At 39.5% G+C, this 18,548-nt stretch overlaps 1 protein-coding gene across 5 annotated transcripts in view; it reads left to right on the top strand.

The window, feature by feature from the left end:
- The first annotated feature begins 5,765 nt into the window (after positions 1-5,765).
- Positions 5,766-18,548, top strand: part of DICER1 (dicer 1, ribonuclease III) — a 59,196-nt gene continuing 46,413 nt past the window's right edge. For 2 of the 5 annotated variants that reach the window (XM_030452252.1, XM_030452254.1), the window contains exon 1: positions 5,766-5,803. The gene's annotated coding sequence lies outside the window, so the exon portion shown is untranslated. Of the gene's footprint in view, positions 5,804-6,002; positions 6,089-18,548 lie in introns of those variants that run through there. The other 3 variants (XM_030452250.1, XM_030452251.1, XM_030452253.1) reach the window with 2 other exon arrangements.

Below are 18,548 nucleotides of genomic sequence, written 5' to 3'. Positions count from 1 at the left end.
CCAGGGGGCCAATAAAAGGTGAGGCTCACACCCACCAACTAGCTCACTCCTGAGCTAGTCAAGAGAGTGTGCTGGTAGCTCACTGAGCAACAGACCAATCTTGCTAGTTCCACTTTGTGGGCAATAGACTTAGACCATGGCTCACGAGTCTTTATCAAGACACTGAGTTAGACCTTGAGGCAACGATCCCTGAAGAAAGATTCGTCCTGCTACAACCTATCCATTTTCCATCTTCCCCCACACCAAGTGTTTGTAGGTAGTAGGAACATTGATAATGCCGTTGAGAATTTGGGATATTAGATAAGTCAGTCCTCTTAGCAGTGCTGACTTCATTAGCATAACTTTAAAACATCTAGATACAATGTGACACCAGTAGCTTCTACTGGAGTCATGAATGATAAGCTTACATGAGAATATAAAATCCGTGTTGTTTTGGTTTGTTTTTTAAATTGGATTTTTTGCAACAGACTCTGTGATGAGGTGCAGTTCAAATATGGAAGATGTGTCAGCTCAGAATGTGGAAGCAGAGTGAGTTTTTGCAAGACTATGGGATCCAAACTTTAGTTCAGACTCACACAGTAAGAATAGGAATTGATGAAAGTAATTCTGGTAGAAACCGAAAAAATAATATGCCTTATCATTGCTGCATAAACACAATTTTTGTAGCTTAAAGAAAATGCAAATGCAGGACAGGAAGCATACCCATCTGGATTATGGCAGCAATGAAGACAGGCAAAAGGTTCATTTCAGCTGAGGAAACACATCCAAATGTATGCACGCAGAGGACCCTCACTTCAGTTGTGTAGGAGCCCAGGTCTCCCAGGAATAACTTCAGACATCACATTCTGGTTGCTGCTGTGTACTGACACCTTCATTCTCTCTTCAGTCCTTAGTTTACCTGATTGGTAAACAGAAGCCAAAAAGGGCCAGATTACTTTCAAAGTGCTGAGCAGATAAACCAAACCTTGGACTTCTACAATGATTTCTATTAATCCACCAATATGAAGCAATAAGCATTTCTTGAGTTGCTATTTGTATTGATGTTAAAAGGATTATATCCCTGAGAATTAAATGGGATGATTTATGAAATGCCTTGCAGGGACCAACCCCATTCCTTGGCTAGACAATGCCACTGGCAGTTCTCTGTTCTTGCCGAAACGTACAATTTACATTGGAATGTCATGTAACATGATCAAAGAAAATGTATAGCTCCATCTGCTGTGAATACTTTGAATTGATTTTTTTTTGCATTTTTTATGGCTCATCTGTACCCTAGGGAACTGATTTATCTCTTTGCTGATGCGTATTTTCTTCAAATTGGCAAGAATCAGCATAAATAGAGCCACTAAGTACATTTATACATTGCAAAGTGGTAGAAAAAGTGTGTATTTCAAGGACAAAATGAAATTTTGGTAATTACTGTATGATAGATCTTTTGTACTGTGTCATTGCAGCTGTCTGTGACATGCAGAGCTTACATGACTTGCACAAGTCAGTGATGGATGAAAACAAATACACTTGTGTTAAGCAATGACCTTCCAGAATCAGAAACAGTCACCTTTTTTTTTCAGGCAGTAGTTATCAATTCCAAGTCCCTGCATAGAAAAAACAGGAGAGTGAACATCCCATTTTTTTTACAGTGACTTAAAAAGCAGACCAACAGTTTAAAGAGGTCAAAAAAGGACATCAAAGCAGTTAAAAATATTGAAGTTTTTCTTGTACTAGAGAAAACATCTTGATTTAGAGTTACAAAGTCTGGGTCACTGAAGTGTGAAAGAACAATCAAAATTCCTTTTAAAATAGCATCTTACGGGGAAACAAAAACCTTGTGCAACCTAACACCTTCTTAAAATCTCATCTCCACTTTTAAAAATGGAATCTGTTCAATATAGGATGATCTTTCTTTCTTCCAACCTCCTACTCCATAATCATACCTGCAGCTTCTTCTCTTAACATGTTGCAGGTATTATTATTAGCACTGTGGTTTAAAATGTTGGCAACTGATCTTTTCTGCAGTGATTCACAGCTATGAACTGAAAAAACCTGGTAGCCAGACCCGGGGCTCTTTGAGAGAAAAGTCTCAAGCTAAATTTTCTCTAGTGGGGTGGAGAACAGACACATCCTTTCCTGGCCAGGAACTTGAACACAGCTTTCTGGCCCTGATTTTCTTTATAACTGCCAGCTGGTTTCAAAGTGCATTATTGAAACAGTGTGCAATGCAGTGACAAAACAGCATCATGGCTGGTAGCAGCAGGAGGGAACAACAGAGGTCACCATTGTCTCACGGGAAGGAATCTCTTTAGAGTCCATTTTAGAACCTGATGAGATCAAGCCTGGTTTCCATTAGTATCATTACACATTTCTATAGCATGGACAAAGACAATTACTTGTCATGCAGTGATTTATTTTTAAAAAAATTACAATTTCCCTCTTTTCAAACCTAAACACAATTTGTTTCATACTCAGCAGGCAAAAAAAACCCCAGAAAAAAACACCCCCACCCCCATGCCTTCCTGATCTGTTATTTTTTTAAGGGGGGAGACAAATATATCTTTTTTCTTTCTGTCCCACAACTGTTGTTCCATAGACTAAAACATCAGTATTTCCAGTACTAAAGATGCAGGGAAAGCTATAATTTGGTGTATTATTACTTATTCTGTTCTGGATTTTAATTAGTAGGGCTATTCTGTTCATCTAACAGCCTGTCTGCTTGGGGTTCACGGCTCATTGTGTGATTTTTACCAAACACCAAAAGCCAAGCAGTTAAAAATATGTGGAATCACGTTGATGAATTCATCTTACTTTTCTTTAAAAATCTTTGTAAGAAATTTGTGAAGTCAAAGTAAATTTTTTATTTGGGCTTAAACTGTCACCATACAAAAAAATGACTTAAAATACCCATTTCTTGAAAGAAGAATAAGGAATATCACAAACTTTATCTCAACTCTGCTTTTAAATCAAAAACACCCATCAGCAGGCAGGCTCAAGGAGGAAGTAGCTGTAGAGAAGGACACCCCTTTTTAATATGAAAATAAATTCCAGAATTCTCCTGGCACTTGTGTTTTGTTTTCTGTGTTCTAAGCATTCTGCTTGCCTTCTCTTTGAACCTACTTGAATTGGATAAAATTCATTATTTAATCATGGCCTGCAGAGGATTAAGGAACATTTCTTTCTGCTCTATTTTACATTAGAAATAATCAAGAATGCCAATTTCCTTCAGTACTTCAGATAAAATTGGAAAAATAGACCCATATGTTGTGACAGCTCCCACTGGATAAGACTGAACAGCTGCTCCTCTTCCTAAGCTTTTGTCACTGGATATAATTATTCTTCCATCCATAAAAAACAGAAGGATGCCTCTTCAATGCTAGAAAAATACCTAATACTGTAATATTTAACATCATGGGCATTACAGATGTGCTCTAAAGAACAACAGAGGTTCCAGTGAAGAAAACAATTCGATGATGCCCCAGGTCTCTACAATTTTTAAATCTGAAATCATAGATTCATAGAATTTTCAGGGTTGGAAAGGACCTTCAAGATCATCTAGTTCCAACCCCAGTGCCATGGGAAGGGACACCTCCCACTACATCAGGTTGCTCAGAGCCCCTTCAAGCCTGGCCTCAAAAACTTTGAGGCACAGGGCTTCCATGACCTCTCTGGGCAACCTGTTCCAGTGCCTCACCACCCTCATGGTGAAGAACTTCTTAACATCTAATCTAAATCTACCCTCCTCTAGTTTGAAACCATTACCCCTAATGAGTCCTATCACTACCTGACATCCTAAAAAGTCCCTCACCAGCTTTCTTGTAGGCTCCCCTCAGATACTGCAAGGCTACAATAGGGTTTCCTCAGAGCCTTCTCCTCTCCAGACTGAATAACCCCAACTCTCTCAGTCTGCCTTCATAGGAGAGGTGCTCCAGCCCTCCGATCATCCTTGTGGCCCTTCTCTGGACATGCTCCAGAACTTCCATGTATTTCTTGTAATAGGAAAATAATAAAAATAATGTTACTAGGATTGGCTTACATCAATCTAGAGGGCCTCACAGTTAGTTTTATCTTATACTGATTTTTCAGGCACAGTTAAACTAAGGAAGACTGAAAGCCCTTAATAGCATGCAGATGGAACGAGGCAGGCTGTACCTCCAGTTACTTCCAATGCATAAAGACTACCTTCAACATAACTCAGAAGGGGAATGACTGGCCAGAAGTGGCTTTGCATTGCAATTATGGTTGTCATCTTGTTCTTCACTAGGCAACAAGAAAGATCTCCATGCTTAGAAAAAAAAAATCACCACAAAATAACACCAACACAATCAACCCACAAACCATTTGTCATTGGTCATCAATTTCATTTCTGCATCATGTAAATGAATTCCTGAGAAGGACACAAAGATATACAGGATGAGCTATTATCTCCATGGGCACTAACAGGACAATTTTACAGCTGTCTGTTGACACTACCAAACATTCACTGACACTGCAGAAGATAAGCACAATGCATTGAAGAACAAGCAAGTTAGTTTCAGCCACATGCAGATTTTGCATGGTCACTTCTAGACACAGCTCTTCAGGAGTGAAGCATCAGTTCTGTGTTCCACCACTTCTGTAACTGATGACATTCAGTGGGATGATTCCTCTCTGGTTCCATAAACCTACCATTTATTTCTTCAGTGGGATGTGATTATTGCCTTCAGCTCTATGACAATCCATCAAGACTTAAAACTGACAAGGAACTTTCAAACTTCAAATTTGAACTCCTGTAAATTTGAATTTGAATTTACAGGAACCATCCTCTTAATTTCTTACTATAAGCATCTAACTAGTCCAGTCTGTGGCTATAGATGCCATGTAGAAATCAATGTGAATGGTGAGAAAACTGAGCCCTTCTCACAAAGATTTATGTAGCTAATAACCACACCTCTGAGCTTGATTACTCCAGTCCTACATCTGCCTTTACTGACCAGTTCTTCACACAACTGCTCTCCTACATTTTGGTTCTGTTGGAGGTTCTTTTGGCCACCATATTGTATGGCGGTTCTGTTGCATTACAGCCCAGTTTAATTCCAAGAAATATAATAGTAATTAGTAGTAGCTAGTAACATCACTCAAGAAAGTATTGACAAGAAATTGGAAAGAGACCAGTGGTCAAGCTAGTCAAGCATCTGCCTTAAGCAAATCTGCCTTAAGGAGTAAAGATAAATCCAACCACTTCCAGTGGACCTCTGGGCCTAGCACCGGGAAGGGTGCCAGCTCCCTAAGTTGTACTTTGCCTTCATCAGGAAGGCCACTCCTGATGGAAATGGCCACCCGGGTGGATGGAAAGGTCCACAGTGACGAGATCAGCATTGCTCTGAACACTGACCACAGCCACCCAGCACCACCCACTGCTGTCCCAGGGCTCACTCCTAGGGTTTGCCAAGATCCATAGAGCAGCACAAGCCCACACCCTCAGCTCAGGCTCTCCGTGACCCGCCCTGCCTCAGAGGGGAGAGCGGTGTAACGGAGGAGGCCTCAGCAGCTCCACTGCCCAAGTTTCTCCTCAGGCTCCCCCCAAGATGGCGGCCGCAGGGCAGTGGGGAAGGAATGTGGGAGCGCGGGGGGAGCCTCGGAGCCCCCCGGCGGGGGGAGGGAATGGAAGGGAGGGGAGGGCGCACACACGTGAGCCCCTGGACCACCCGGTGGCTGCCCGGCGGTCGCTGTATCCCGGGATCTCATTGGCTGCCCGGGGAACCTTTCACCTTTTACCCGCCTTTCGCCGCCAATCGCCCGGCTCCTTTCATAGCGTGGGGATGTGGAGCCCGTAAGCTGCGCAGGGCGGAATTCTCGGAGCGGGCTTGCGTTGCGGGCGTTGGGCGTCCCCCGTTGGTATGGGTGGGAGGGGTGGGGGAGGTGCTCCGTTTGCGTAGGGTCGGAGGCGCAGGGGGAAGGGAGGAGGAGGCTGTCCCGGGCCCAGGTGAATGGAGGAACCTGACAATTTCGGGGAGTGAGGCGGCGGCGGCGGGGAAATGGCGGCGGCGGCGGTAGCGGCACAATGAGACGCGGCCTGTAGTGGAGGGAAGCGCCGGGCTGGGTCCCGTCCGAGCAGGTAGGAGATGGCGGCCCGGGCGCGCCTGCTCCCCGCCCCGGGAGCTGCATGGCGGCCGAACGCGGGTGTCGGAGCCCGCCGCCACCGGCGGCCTCAGCTCTGTAGCCCCAGCGCTGCCGCCGAGCGGCGTGGGATGGCGGCGGTAGCTCCCTCCCCGCCCTCTCGCCCGTGGGGCCTGGTTAGGTCTGCCCCGCCTCCGTACCAGCAGCCGTCCCTGTCTCCGAGAGCCCCCGCCGCTCCTGAGTCCGCCAGCACCGACCTCGGGGCCCTGGGATCGGCCTCGGCAACTTCCCGCGGGCCCCGACGTTGGCAGGGCCCGGGCCCCGCGCCTGTGGCGGCGGAAGGGCCCGCACGGCCGGGGCCGCGCTCTGGCCCCTCTCGGCTTTGTCTGCGCTGGCTCCGCGCCCCACGGGCCGCCGCCTCGGAGCTAGCGCTGAGCTGGGCGCTGGCGGCCTGAGCTCTGCCCCCGGGCAGGGGGGGGTCTCTGGAGCCCTTTCGCCGCGTTGCAGTGGGCTTGAGAAGATGGTACAGGGTAGTGGAAGAGTTTCCACTGTGAAGCGCTGGTGTTCAAAGCGGTGGAAGAAACTCTTGGCTCTTGGCTTTGCTTCCTTTCCGTCTTCTCACAGTTTAAATGAAAGCAGCACATGGAGTGCAAAAACGTAGTGGCAGCGTGGTTCAGGCAGACCTTGCGTTATGTGGCCTTCAGTTGAAAAGGAGAAGGTTAAAAAGACAAATATTTTTGTGTTGGAGTTTCTTGCTGTGTTAGGTAACGTAAAAAAACACCGAGTGAATAGAAAATGGGTTGTGATACTGACATCTCTGATAAACAGGGATATTTTCTGTGTATTATCATTAACCAGAAATTATTATTTCAATAAGGGGAATTTCTTGCTGGTTCCGTTAACTTAAACTACTGATATTCAGGTGGATGTTTGGCACTTTGGATCATAAGTGTATTTTAGATGTTAAAATTTTTAACTTCAAGTTACATCGTGGGCTTAAGTGGTGAAAGTGTGTAGGCTGGGAGGTGGTTACTGCTTTTAGAGAAACAAGACAAAACTGGAAAATCAAAACAGAATTAACTTGGCAAAAAGTTTACACAAAGTTGTATTAAGTTTTATGCGTTTATTCTCTGTAAGCCATTGTGGATGCTGTGTTGAAGTGCAAACTGCAGGTGTATGTTTTGTGGTGGCATTTGCTTTAGCAAGTTGATATAGGCACAAACTGAAATCGTTTTCTATTGTGCCATAATTACTCTCCTGAATCTCTCTCTTAAGAGAGTATTTCACTTGTCTGTGTCTACAAGATAAGCTGAAGTCTTTTTAAAGGCTTTAGAGAATGCTGTTAGAAGCTTTCAGATGGAAAGTGCTTTTACATGTATGATCATTAGATTGCTACCATTATTCATTAATCCATAGGATTAAAATATATATATACATGTGTATTAGAAGTGCAGAATGCTGAAATAGTTGTTGATGCATTGTAGTGATAAGGTACTGTTGAAGTGGCAGCCCGGTACTCAGTGGTCAAAAGGTGAAAAATGCTAGAATTAATTAGTTGAGAAGAATGTGATGTCAATATGCCATTATATAACTTCGTTCTGGTGCCCAATACAAAGGCAGTTAGGGTGTTTTCCCTTTATTGCTCTTCTGCTTCTGAAAGGTTGTATTGGGATAAGAGAAAGGTAGTGTGAAAATTGACTTGGGCTTTTCACCCAGGGAAAGAGATACCAGTGGAGGAATAAGAGACATGAAGAGAGTAGATAAGGAGATGGGGCTTGTTGTTTGTTTGTCTTGGTTTTGAAAGATGCCTGTATTCCACAGATTCAGAACAAATGAATGTATAACACAAATACTTGGTGCAGTAGCATATTTAGGATACCAAAAGTTTACAAGGAAGTAGAAACCATTCATTAGTAGGGAATATCAAAGACTATCAAACACAGGAGTATCCTTTAAGATTCAGCACACATCCAGTGACAGGTATTCCTGCTTGCCCTGCTCTTATACTCCTTTGTACGTGTCCTCCATTGGTTACTAATAAGGGGGGAGCCAACAAGATAGAAGCTTATTTTGTCAGACATATTCTGTTAGCTTTTTTATAGAAGTTAGTTTCTTTTTCAAAAAATACCTGGATCTTTTGTAGTTTAAGAGAAGAAGAAAAGGAAAACTTGCAGTTTGAAAACAACTGTTGTCATGGGTTTTGTGTCCTCCAGATGATTCTTACTTCCCAGGTCAAAAATTTGTGAAGTACTTTCAGAAAAATTAGTGGATTGCACAAAGCTGCTTTAGCACAGCTGATTAGAGTCTGAGTATCACTACTTCACCCATGTTCACTTTCAGGCTGGACTGACTAAATGTGTATTAATATGTAAGTGAATGGAGATAACTGGCAAAAACAAATACAAAAACTTAGTATCCCCCTTAGAAGAGAAAGGAGCCATTTAGTAAAATAGATACAGTAAACCTAGAGTTTAAATACTCCGATTTCTCTTTGTGTAAGCTGCAGAATATAAGTGAAAGCAAGAGTTCAGGAAGATTTTTGAAAAGGATTTTATGCTTTAGAGATGATAAGCATTACAGTTAGTGCTAGAACTGCAGACAGCAGTTTTATTTTTGGGCATAATCTAGTCTATTAGGCAGCAGGTAGAGCATAAAAACATTCTTTGATATGGATTGTTCTATTATTCTGTGCTTCTCTGTGAGGAAATGCATTTTTTTTCCTCTCATGTAGGCGGTACAAACCAAGGAGTATGTTGAGCTTGATAGATTATTGGCAGAACAGTGAGGTGGTTTCTGTACACTGCTTCTCTTCTATCCTAATTCCTAGCTCTGTAGCCACTGACCATCTGTATCCCATCACCTTCGTGTCTTCTAAAGTGATTTCTTCAGCCTGATAGCACAGAAGTTTTTTTGGTTTTTTTCAAATTATTTTTTTCAAGGAAGTGGCTTCCTTTAAATGAAGTGAAAATATAATTATAATACTGTATAGGAGTCTGTGAATAATTGTGTGCAATATGCTTGTAGGATACTACCCTGAAGGCTAAAAACCATTGGAAAGAGAAGAAAGCATGATCTTTCTTGATTATCCATACACCTTTCCACCTTTTTTCATCCTTTAGCCTTTCCCCACTTCCATATGTCTCATGATATTCCAGAAGAGACTTTTTTTTTTCTCTAGCTAAGGTTACTGCAGTCTTTGGGGATGGATAGATGTAGGAATGTTAGTAAAATAACTGGTCTAGAAGACATACTTTACAGGGCAGATCAGTGCCAGATTATGTATGCCAGGATATTAGATTAGGTGGACTTGTGGTTTCAGTAGTACTTGCATGTCTTTACTAGTGGTGTCAGACCTTTTCAAGTTTAATTGTTGAGCATTGTATTTCCAATTCCCTTGTTATTCCTGCTCTGTGTTGGGCACTACATTTGTTAGGTTTCCCGCCATGTGTCTTTCCTTCAGATTCCTGCAGCTTTTGCTGTCATAAGGCATGCAACTGATATTAGTATGAAGGAATTCATCTGCATTGTTGCATTGATAGGGGTGTTGGAATGTTCTTCTCTGGTTGGAGGAAAAAGAGCAATCCTCTCCATCTTCTCCTTGCATAAATATTCCTGAATTCAGGAGACTTCAGCACCTTTTGTCATGGCTTTTACTGAAGTGCAGCACTTGTGAATCTGTTGTGCTTAGGAATCTTTGATCCTTGTTTTGATTGGCACAGGTGTTACTTTTTGGTCCTTTTCTTACCAAGGAAAAAGAACAAAAAATGTTCTCTTTTGATCCTTGCCAATACATGATAGTATTGTAGGAAAAGTTATTTTGCTGTGCTTTTTTTAATTTTTATGTCTGTGACTTGCTATTTATACCATGTAATCTGGCATTATCAGTTTCTGCCCATGTTTTACATCTTCTGTTGCTCTTGGTAAAGCATCACTTCCTTTGGGGTTCCTATAAACAGTAAGTGTGAATTTGTAACCCGGGTGCAGCAGAGGGGATGCTGACTTGAGAGACTGATTGCTGGGAACTGAGGTGGTCGGGTTGGGACTATTATAGCACACATTGTGATTGGTTTTTTTGTTTGTTTGTTTTGTTTCAAATGGTTCATCAAATGCTTGTGTTGTTTTGTTGTTGGGTTTTATTGGGTTACAAAAAAACCCCCCAACAAAAAACAAAAAAACCCCACCTCCACCCCAAATCCTTTACTGTTATTAAAACCTTGTTTGCAGTGCATTTTTCTTTTGGCATATGTTTCCTGATAAATTGTCAAGGTGTGTAGCAGCCTTTCCCTCAGCAGAAATACTAGTATGTAGCTGGGCACTAGTAAAAAAATAGGTGTTCTAGAAAATTTAAGAGTTTAGGATTAAAAAAAAAATCCTTTATTTCTGAAAACTCGTTTGGAGTTTAAAACCTGCCCACCTACTGGAAGCACAGATTTCCTTTCCATATAGGAAGAGGCAACTACAGCCTGCTTTTTAAAGTTGTGTGACTCCAGTGAGATGATCTGGCTCTGCAGGCATGTCTGGGCTGGCTAACTTTGCAATTCATGTTTCTCTTTTGTTTGCAAAGTCTGCTTTGTTTCAGATCTAGATCAGGTTTCTTAAAGCTTTTTGCAACTGCTACTGGCTCTGTATGATGACTTTGGCAACATATTTTTCCAAGAGGACATGAACGAGACTTTCCTACCCAAAACTGAAGCTGCTTTGTAGTTGATAGTAAAAAGTTCTAAAGTTCTAGAGGTGTTCTCTGACCTTTTCTACAAGCAGAAGACCTAACCTGTCTCACAGTTTTGCCAAGTTAATACAAGTGTCTCTCTCTTCATGCCCCTTGAGTTTAGCTTTCCAGTGCTTGAATCAAAGACAGCTTTTAGATATTTATATTCTGGCTTTGTAGATTAAGACATTCAGATACATTCAAGTTGATATATTAATTGTGGCTCTATAAATTAGTAATGATTGTGTTTGATCATCTTTAATGAGAGTGTTAGTGCCTGGGATCAATCTTAAAGTAAGGCTTTTGGTCCAGAACTTAAGCTTTATATTTCTAGGCAGACAAACCTGTCTGTCTTACTGTCTTAATGGTCAATGGCTATTAGGTTTTCCTTTTTGGAAGAGGAAATAAAATGAAAGTAAGTGCTTACAATACAACTAAACACTTTGGCCTTTTATTTTTTCAATAACCCACAGCCTTTTGCCATCTTTCCACTACAGTTTCCATTGTCAGTTTGCTTATTAGGAAGTGATAAGAGAGATGTGGGGAAAAAAAAAAAGTAAACACTCTTCCCCACTCCCTCCCCAGTTACTGAAGATCATTTTAGTTGCTTTTGCTGTGTAACGTAGTGCTTTCTCAATGGTCTGTAAGATTTTATGAACAAAATGATTACTGAAGGTGGATCATGGGCAGAAGGAAGTACACTTTCTAAAAACAAAACCCCATATATTTTATCATTTCTGCTGTATGTAGTGAATGGAATCGGAATGAATGGCAGAGACTGTAACAGGAAAGTGACAGAAATAGACATCAACAGAAAATGTTACTAAGCCATGGGGATATCCTCCTGTCTTTCTCACTAATTCTACAATTATTGTAACATATGTATTTCCTCTTAGCATATGCAGATTACAAAAATCTCAGACTGTTTTATAGTTTTTAACTACCCTTAAAAGCGTAAAAAAAATTTTTTTTTTCCTTTTTTCATTGTTTTCAAAGAACTCTGTCATCGATAGTCTCCTGAGTTGACTTACTTTGACTCGAAATAAACATAACTTTTTCTTGCCCTATCAGTCACATCTTGTGACTGTCTGGATACTTTCAAAGATGATGAATAAAAAATGAAGAAATATATACCTAGATGTTCAAGTCCAAAGGTTTATATTTTGAATAGGCCAGTTGATTTGCTTACTGTGTAATCTGAAACTGATTTAGTAAAGTCTTCCTCTGAAGAAATGTGACTATACCACATACTGAGGGATTTATGTCCTGGGATTTTAGAGTTTGAGCTGTGGCAGGTGACAAAGCTCTGGAGGAGGAAGTGTATCCTTTATGAAGGTAATGGGAAATGTAGGCCTGCATTTTTGTCTTGAATTAGTTGAAAAAGGACCAGGAAAATGATAAAAACATTTATTACGAGTTCCCTAGGTCTTTGAAAGACATACAGTCCACTTCCTGGAGATGAGTAATTTTCCTTATGGTAATATTTGCACAGGCAGTACTGTGTAGTGTAGAAGTTGAAGTGAAACCTTACTTGATTAATACTGGATTGTTTGAAAAATGCTCTTAACACAATGTTACCAAAGCTGAATAAAATGTGAGTTTTCGGGTACAAAACTGATTTGCTAAAACTGTCTCCTGACCAGTTACTACCTTTGTGGTTGGGGTCCCCAAGGAATTAATGGATGATTTTAGGCTATACATAATGGTGGAGCAAATGGTTTCTGGCAAGGTTTTTAATAGCATGCCAATAATGCTGCTGATGTATGCATTGACTGCTGGCTAACACTTGTTAAGATCTTCTGTCAGTTCATCCTGTTCTTGCTGTTAGCCACCACTAGGTTTTCTTCCATGGCATTCACTTAGTTTTGAAATAGACATCAGCAAGTTTTGTTTCTGGAGTTGTTCGATTTGTTGTCACTTGTGTATCACAGTTCAGTGATAGTTGTCAATAGAGAAGAGAAGCTGGTGTTTGATTTTGAGTGACAGTGGAAAAGCTGTTGAACACAATTTGCTTTTTTTCTGTAATGTAGGCAGTTTAGTGGCTGTCAAAATGAATGACGACTGTCTCCTCATGTCAGCTCTAATACTCATTTGATCCCCTTCAACTACTTAATTCGGCTTGCTGAACCAGCAGGTAACTTGCCTAAGACAAGGAATAAAACCCTCACTTGGTTGGTGTGCTGAACTGTTTTTCTTCCTAAGAATCACACAAGTGTCAAAGCTGTTTAGAGCAGGGAAGGAGCACCAGGAGCAGGGCTGCTTCATCTAGTGTTATGTTACCAAGATCAGCAGTCTTGTGAAAACTAATTAATTTCCACTTGATTGTCTTCCTTACCTTATGAATATTGATTTCTTAAGTATTGATTATAATGTTTCATATTTTTTCAACCTTCCACTCATAATGTCATTATATATTCCAGGATATCAATATATTCAAATACAAATAAAAAGCTGATAATGTAACAATTAATGTTTTCTTCTGTCCAGTTTCCCATTCTTCTGAAAGTGGTGAGGTTGGGTTTTTTTGGTAATTGTGTATTCAAGTTCTTAAGCATACTCAGATCAGCTTTAAAAGCTTTTGAAAGCAAATTGCCTAGGCTACAGTTAGGGAAAAGTGAATAATTGTCCCAGTTTAAAAAAACAAACAAATACCATCACCACCACTGTGAAGCCCCTCAAAATGAACCAAAATAAACCTACACAGAAACAAAACTGAAAACAGAAACAAGAAAACAGCTGCCTACTCTGTTTATCATCAACATGGCAGAGATTTGTAATCCTTAATTTGAAATCAAAGCTTTGGAACCCCACTCTTTCCACAACAAAAGTCTTTAAATAACTGTGTGGGAAGTTCAAAAGTAACAAGTTGAACTAGTGGAGAGCAGCGGTTCACAATCAGGAAAAGTTTCTGACTTTCTTTTTTCCTCAACTTAAAGTTCTGTTTCTTTTCAGCCCATGAGTTTGCTTCCAGAGAACAACTGGGAGTGGGGTTAGGCTATAAAAATTTTCCAGACTGTGGTGTTTTTTTCTAAGAGATTGAACTCGATTTTATGGTGAAAATTGTCTGCAGTTTTTGTGATTATTATAGTATTTAAATACATTAAGTCCTTAAGCAAGAACATTGAAAATGTAAATAATATGTCTTTCAATTTTAGGAGGTCACTGAAAGAGTAGGCTAAAACTTTGTATCCTGATGGATTTATGGCATAAACAACATTAATGTGTTTCAGTTTATAGGCATACTTCTAAGAGTGCTTGTTGTTTGTATATATAGTTTTCATAATAAATAGTAGCCAATATTTAACACAGGAGGTTTTGCAGTTGATATTAAACTACCTAGAGGGTTAATTAAAAAGGCAAAAGCAGAAAAGTTTAATATAAAATATTCTTTAAAATTTTGCATTTAGGGGATATATGGTCATGGAGGTACTGCTCAAAACAGTAACTCTCCTCCTGTTAGGCATGGATTTTAGATGGCATTTCTGGAAAGAAAACATCTGTGTCTTCAGCTGTTGGTATTTGTTGTTGATACAAGCATTTTTGAAGTTGTATAGTAAAATAAATTAGGGAGACTAAGAAATAATTTTATTCTGTGTTAGTTCTTTATTCTGCTATGACTTATCTTTGGCTGTGGTAGCAAATGGTTGTGCCCACGTAAAGGGAGGGTTGAAGGCAGCATGTACGTTTAAGAGTAAGAGTTCCTATACTCTTGTAGGTATAGGAGTGCCATATGAAATGCAGATTAAGATGTAATCTGTTTATTGGATAGCATTTTGTTTTGCTGCTTGAAAAGAAAAGTGATTAAATGTGAAGTGACTTTGTATTTTGTCTACACTGTGGAGATACCATATTTTTTCTGTAATTATTTTAGAAAAGTTTGACTGTACAACCAGACACGGGTTTTTATGAGCATATTTGAGAGAGCTAAAATGAAATACCAATCTGGCGAAATTATGGTATGTTAAACCTCTTTAAATGCTCTATGCTTGCTCCTGCTGGAAGAGGAATAAAGTCACTCTTCTCAGTGACAGATTGCCCCTAAGTGCTTAATGCACTTTTACTTTTTGAATGAATTACATTGCTGTAGTTGATTGGCCCCAGTTTCTCTAAGCTCTTTTCCATACAGCAAAGACAAGCCTTTAAAAATAGTATACCTTAATTCCATTTCAACATGGTTTTTATATTGGAAGTCTTTAAGACTAAATTTACAGACTGGAATTTTTTTTTTGTTTGGTTTGATTTCTCCCCGCCTCCCCCTCCCTCCACTAGTAAGTTTTAGTATGTGTTTGAAAGATGCTGAAGTAGTTTGAGTTGTGCTTGGACTATGAAAATGGCCATTTTTAATGAATTATATGTAGTTGTGAAGAACAGGAAAGTGCTGGAATTGTATCCTGTCTTCAGTAACTGTCTATCTGTTCAGTCTTTAAAAGGGGGAAAGCTAACTATGCATTTTTCCAAATAATAGTACTTTTGATTTCTGTTTGCAAGAAAGGTGGTGTAATTAATCTGCTAATTTAAAGAGAAGTTAGAGATTTCCTCTTATTCTGGATTGAGGAAGCAATGCTGAAGAAGAAGGAGGGAATCTTTCAAATCTCTAATGAAAGTTAGGCTTGTAATCTGCTTAAATCATTCTGGAAGTCATACCAGTCAATTATCTGCCTCTTTAGTGCATCTGCTTATGCCTGCTCAAGTAAAGTCAGCTCATTAACTGCAGCAGATAAAAGCAAATGTTTAGTTAATTAAATGGAGAGCCAGTTTTACTTAAGTATTTATTTTGCATAATATAAAGCTTTATTATAATAACTTCAAGATATGTTTGCACTGAATTTTAAATTCTTTCCAAATAGAATGTAGTATGCATAATTGGCAAGGGGAAAAATTGTTCCACATAATGGCATATACCACTTAATAAGATAAGTGAGATAATTGTTTGGATGTTAATAATGTGCAAATCTGTACTTTCTTTTCTCAAATTCAAAAGGGTCGAGATGTATATTCTACTGCTTATCTGATTCTTCAGTCATCTCACAGTCTTTTCTTGTCAGTCATCCGGATATCTGCAGTGAATATATCTGCTAGGCTGTCACTTTTTTTTTTTTTTTTTTTTTTTTTTTTTTTTGAGGTCCTAATATATGCAAAGTAGTTTAGGATGCCAGCAGAAAGGGGAGATAGTCCAGGCTGTGCTGATGTGGCTGTCAGGTAGAACTCACATAATTTGGCTGCATTTTTTCTGAAAATTCAAAACGTACAATGAGTAAAAATTTTGGTCGTGGCTGCTTAATGCTGGCTACTTACTGCTGCTGCTATCAAGCAACCTGTAAAATGTCTGCTAATCTACTGTGTGGTATTGTGCCATTTATTCAGATGCAGTCTGGAACTGAAGAAACCAAAGGAATATATAGGAATTTATTAATCCTGAACTGTGCTCAGCAGAAGACTTAATTGGCAGGTGCAGGACTATATTAATTTAACCGTAATGTGTTGAGAACACAAACTAGTGTGAAAAACCCTCAGCTGCACCATTTAGAGGTTTTAAACTCCTCTAGAGCCTTCTCAGCCCTGAGTGGGTTTAGATAATAAGGGAAAAGTAGAACTGTTTAGCCATATTCAATTATTTTGCCTTCTATATCTCTCTCTATAATCATTAAATGTGATACAGTAGTCAGTAAACCACACAACTGCTTTTATGTCTAGGACCATCCATTCATTTGTGTCGCTGGGAATGCTTTTGCAAAACAGTAAGAATATCCATTGCTATATACGTAATTCACAGAGTTAATGTGGAAAATGGACTAATGCTGCTGCACATGACTGCAAACAAAGGTTCTTAACTGTAATGTAGACTTGCCATTAGGCAGAGATACCTGTTCCTATACATTCAGAGAAATCTCTCAAGGGAAGTTATTTTATCTCCAGTTAATCTCTTTAATCCTGCATTCATTTTGCTGCTGAGGAAGATTTACATGTGGTTGATTCAGGATCGGGTCTGTTTTCTGATTGTTGTGGCTGTGCACTGAAAGTGTTACTAGTTGTATCAGTATTGGAACTAAGGGACCCTTTAAGAACTGATTACTTCACAATTCTAACATGCTGGGATGCTTATCTGTTTTACCTGATGCTACCTTTCATAGTTATTTGAACGTGAAAAGTTTGCAAAGGGAAAAAAAACCCAACTTTAAAATTCAAAGTTTTTCAGCTTGTGCTTAGACACCTATGATCCCACATATTGAGGAAAGGAAGCTTGTGGTATATACAACTTGAATATTTTCATTTTTCAAAGACAATCATGACTCAGTATTTCTTTTTAAGCCTAAGACTTCCATTTAAGGCTTCTGTTCAAAATAAAGGTGTGTTTCCTCAATAAAAACTTAAAAGTTGCACAGCAAAAGATGAAGTCTTCAAATACTTGCAAGCAATTGCAGTTATTCTTGCCTGTAGCTCAGGACTGAGGATAGAGAAAAGCAGCATATGTCATCTTATTGGTTTTTGCTCCTTTACCTCAGATAAGGACTTAAGTTCTTCCATCACTACCTCTTCTTCAAGTAAATTCTTTAATATATCTAAATCACTTTCGGAATCGCATCCCTTGTATTTGAATGTCAACAGTGCTACAAATAAGCTGTGATACCATAACACGACCTCAAGCTTCTGTCTTCAGAGTGTTAAAATGTAATGTTTATGATTCGTGCCAGTTGTAAGCCTTGGTCAGTATGTAAAGCTATTTGCTTTATAGGATTCAAAAGCGAAGACAGATGCATTAATGTTAATTGGTATGACCTGCTAATGTCTGATGTTTGTAATATAAAGGAATGATTGTGTTCTCTTGTAAATGCACATATTTGCATGGGGTGAAATAACAGGATGTTTTTTATATTCAACCTGTTATATATGATCTAAGTAGCTGCCTCTGTGCTGTGGTCTAACACTTCATTAGGATATAAAGGGGTGTGCTTTAAAGATTGCATCTCTTTTTAGTTTGACTCAAATAGGAAGCATTAATTACAACTGCTGAATTAAAGATAATTTTTATAGCTAGAAAATTCAAAATACCTGGATTCTATGTAAAATGGTGTGCAGAGTTTTAGCATTGATCCATTAGTGCTGCAGAGTGTGCTTTGAGATTATCATCACATGGATAATGAGCACTGGTCTGGTGGGTTCTCAACTCTTAAATCATGGCTCAAGATAAAAGGCTTTTCTGGCTGCTTGACACAGTAAGTTGGTTAGCTGGATATGTAAGTTAAGATACTAACAGTTTCCCTTTCTAATGACCTTTTCCATTTTGGAATTAATTGGGATTGTTTTACTTTACAGTCAGGCACACCTTTTCTTGCAGTGGTATCATGGGAAATGCTGGTCTCACATCTTGTGTGAGAGCCCTTGCAGCACTGTATTCCACAGAGCATTTTCATCTATGCTTTTAAACATTCTCACATATTCTGGGAAGAAATTGATGGCTTATGAAAATGTCTTGCTGCCTTATTTTTTTTTCCTCAACAAAATGAAAAAATCAATGAATTGTCATTCCTTCTGGTTTTAGTTTTGTCTATGGTTTTGTGGGGTTTTTGTTTTGGTTTTGGGTTTTTTGTTGGTTTTTCTTATTTCTCTGGAGATTGGATTCTGTGGCATCTGAGCAGCTTTGAATGTGTTCTGAACTGGGGTGCAAAAACATTCTCTTTATGCTTCTCTTTATGCTACATATATTTATGAACTTAATACTGACTTCATACCAGCTTCACATGAAAATTCC

Source organism: Calypte anna, chromosome 5A (assembly GCF_003957555.1).
Source record: "Calypte anna isolate BGI_N300 chromosome 5A, bCalAnn1_v1.p, whole genome shotgun sequence".
Lineage (NCBI taxonomy): Eukaryota > Metazoa > Chordata > Aves > Apodiformes > Trochilidae > Calypte > Calypte anna.
This window is presented reverse-complemented; position numbering and strand designations above follow the sequence as displayed.